At 37.6% G+C, this 3,857-nt stretch overlaps 1 long non-coding RNA gene across 1 annotated transcript in view; it reads left to right on the top strand.

The window, feature by feature from the left end:
- Window positions 1–232: 232 nt before the first annotated feature.
- LOC135109409 (uncharacterized) overlaps window positions 233–3,857 on the top strand; it is a 53,683-nt gene continuing 50,058 nt past the window's right edge. Inside the window, exon 1 of the long non-coding RNA XR_010272696.1 lies at window positions 233–636. This is a non-coding gene — a long non-coding RNA (uncharacterized LOC135109409). The remainder of the gene's footprint in view (window positions 637–3,857) is intronic.

Here is a 3,857-nt window from a genome sequence, read left to right as displayed (position 1 = left end):
CTCGAAGACTAAAAGCTGAATCCTCTGCCGATCTCTCTCTCTCTCTCTCTCTCTCTCTCTCTCTCTCTCTCTCTCTCTCTCTCTCTCTCTCTCTCTCTCTCTCTCTCTCTCTCTCTCTCTCTCTCTCTCTCTCTCTCTCTCTCTATATATATATATATATATATATATATATATATAGACACACACACACACACACACACACACACACACACACACACACACACACACACACACACACACACACACGTACATACATACATACATACATACATACGTACATACATACAGTATATTCATATATAGTTTCTGCTCCTTTCTGCCTTTTTTTCTTATTTTTCTTTATATTTTTTCCTTCTTTTTATCTTTTTGCCGCCTTCCCCTCGTCGCCTCATGTCTCGCACTAACTGTTGTGCCGAGGACGCTCCATAAATAACAAGGTGACTCCCTCGTCCCTATTTGCAGGTGGTGAGTGGGGTGGCAGCGGTCGGGGCGCCATCAGCCATGCAGGTCCGGGGTGGGAGTGACTGCTCGTCCAGGAGGGAGGGACGAGGGAGGAAAGGGAGACGCTGGAGGGAGAGAAACGAGCTGTGGCCAAGATCCCGCGGCTCCCTCCCTGCACTTGACTGTCACTGAAAGGTGAGCCGCGCACTCTCCACCGGCCCTTGCTTCCCTGCACACATGTCTACGTATATACTTACACACTCATGCTTAATCACGTATGTACATAAATATGTACAAAAATTGAAAAAAATGTGCGTTGATATACAGATATGTAGATATATAACAACATTCGGATATTATATTGCTGCATTGGCCATTTTCACTTAGGGAAAGGGGAAAAAAAAGTGTGCGGGAATGAGGCAGTTTCTATTTGTGGATATTAAGGGAAATGAATTTTCCATATGGTCATCTAATCAGCGAGTGCAGAGCAAGAACATAACCATACATACATAAGCATCATACATCCTGGACACATGTAGATATAAAGCTGCACCGGATAATATAATTGTTAATTTGTGTGCCTAATGGGAAGGCTTCAGCCTTCCGGGCCTGAGTGACAGCGAGCACAGTTTTGCATGCCACGATTTTTGTGGCCCAAGTTGATGAAATGCTGCCACTCGTCCGGCGCCGCGCCGCCCAGACACGCTCCGACCACACCATTTCTCTGGGGTTTGGCGGCTGCCCTTGCCGTCACCTGAGAGGGAAAGGCTGTCACAGAATCGCTCCTTATCGCATCATATTTTTTTTTTTTTTTTTAGATTCCTCTGACCATGTATTTTATTTATTTTTATTTTTATTATTCATTTATCTATTTATTTATTTTTTTTTTAGGGGAGTGAGAAAACAATAAACGGTGTAAATAGCCCAGACGTTAAGCTCAGGGTTAGCTCACACTTGATTTCCAACTTGTATGTTTACAGAGCATCATGAACACAAACGTGTGTCTGTGTGTGTGTGTGTGTGTGTGTGTGTGTGTGTGTGTGTGTGTGTGTGTGTGTGTGTGTGTGTGTGTGTGTGTGTCACCTCTTACTATTTGTCATCGTGTTCACTGCAGTTCCTTTTCTTTTCCATTTCATGCCGGCACTTTCCCCCGCCCCTCATCGCTTCCATTGTCCAAATATTATTCAACATTCATGTCTGTTAAGTCAGTCTACCTAAGAATTGGATTTATTTCATTCTTTCATCCACTATATCGGCAACACTTGAGCACCGTCCCCTCCTTTGCTCTTCAGGTTATCTCGCAATCTCCAGTAATCACACACTTTGAGAAGAAGTGCATCACGGCAGCTACAGAGATTGAATTAACGTTGCTAAGCCGACTCTCCCATTTTTGTCATTTTGAAGTGGCATTATGTTTTGCCTTTAGATAAATGCTTTTCTCCGGACTGCCTTGTTATCTGCAGTGTGAATAGAAAAGGAAAAATATAGTGTGTTCTGGCGTGACAGTTAACTTATGTATATTGACGTGACTTCCCTCTAGGAAATACTCGGTAATCTGACGTATTTTGAATTTATCTTAGATATGAATTTTTCACGTGAGGGATTACTCGTGAATTTCCAAGATGATTTCGTAATTGATAATTGGAAGATATTTTGAATGATGTGTATTTCTATTATAAGAAAATGTCTGGCAACTTCTTGAGGTTATTCATTCAATAGTCTACATTTTTTGTAGATTTTCAAACATGCGTTGCTGGGTTTTCACTGTAATAGTTTAGCAGTTTTAGTTTATTAGTTTAGTTGTCCATAGTTTAGGAGGTTTCAAAGATATGTAACTTAGTGTTCATTTTAGATACCTGGGCATCTCTCGAGATTATTATTGCTAATGTTACTCGTATTTTGTTCATACACTATACCTCTTATTACTGGTCTCGGCGGCAGTGCACGTGTTTCCTTAAAGTGATTACGTTAAGAGATATTTTCCTGCTGGTCTTGCTAAAGTCGCAGTTATCCTCCTTTATTAGTTATCAATCAAAGCCTCTGTAGCGAACACGTAAGTTGTTTCCTTGTAAATATTTATGGCATTCAACCACGAGAAACACGTCGATAAGATGCTAAGACTACTTCAGAAAAAAAAGAAGCCCTATTGTAACAACATTACTCTTGTCATGTCTCCTTCCTTAGTACATGTATTTTATCATGCTGCTATAAAGTGTTGTGTTGTTATTCATGAAACGAAAGAATACGCAACCTCCTGGTGACTTTCCTCGACAACCAAACAGTAGAAGGCGCGGTCGTGATAATGCTGGCAAACAAACCTTAATCATTCGTTGAGAAAACCGAAATTTAAAAGGGAATCAGAAAAAAAAGAGCTACTCCTGTAAAAAGTGAATCAGTTTAAGGTGTAAAGGGTACTTAGCACTCTTTTCCTCCACTCACCATTCCTTGAAGCTGCGGATAAGCAATTGGTTAAAAGAAAATACTTGTAATACGTCATGTTTAAAGGCACGATGAACGGTGAAAGGGAAAGAAACAGGAGATGGATATATGCAAAACATTATACAATATATTACGAGTTTATGAATTATGCCGGCACTGCGTTACTTTTTACTTTTTATTTTTTTTTAAAGTCTTATATAGAATTAAGTGCCACGCGACTCAAAATCTTTGTGTATATGTTAGTTTATTTTTGTATGTTAGTGTATTTTTGTATGCAAGTCTCGTGTAAATCTATCTGCAACAAGATTCATTATATTTGAAAACACGTTCGCTCTGAACATTGTGTATTGGTATGTGTGAGCATATTAATGTATTTTTTCTTACTTATCGGGAATTACATTAAGATATCGCAAAGTGTTCATTATTTTCTGTACACGTATAAATTTATACATTAATACATTAAGTACAATATATAAATGTAGTGTACAAATATGAATATAAGTATAATTACAAATATTTATTGCAATGTGCGGATTATTTTCTTTATAAATATAAATATATATGTAAATATAATGAATATGATATATAAATACTCGTACAGTACACAAATATAAATATAAATATAAATGTAAATATCTATCGCATTGTACTTATTATTTTATGTAGAAGTACAAGTATGTAAATAAATATAATAAAACAGTATACAAGTACAGTGAACAAATATAACCATAAATATCACACATAAAAGAAAGTAAAACGAGTACATACGTATACTGCCTCAAGGAAGCAATGTTTTATTTCAACATCAGAAAACGACATGAATTCTACTAGCATGAATGTATAATAAGAGCATCAAAACACCTTCAAAATTAGCCAAACCTTCAAGGACACATTCTTTCTCCTTCTACATTCTCAAATTTTGGATAATCTTTTTGGCTTGCTCTTTAGGGGCTGGCACCTCAATGGATTTTTTTTTT

This window comes from Scylla paramamosain, chromosome 18 (assembly GCF_035594125.1).
Source record: "Scylla paramamosain isolate STU-SP2022 chromosome 18, ASM3559412v1, whole genome shotgun sequence".
Lineage (NCBI taxonomy): Eukaryota > Metazoa > Arthropoda > Malacostraca > Decapoda > Portunidae > Scylla > Scylla paramamosain.
This window is presented reverse-complemented; position numbering and strand designations above follow the sequence as displayed.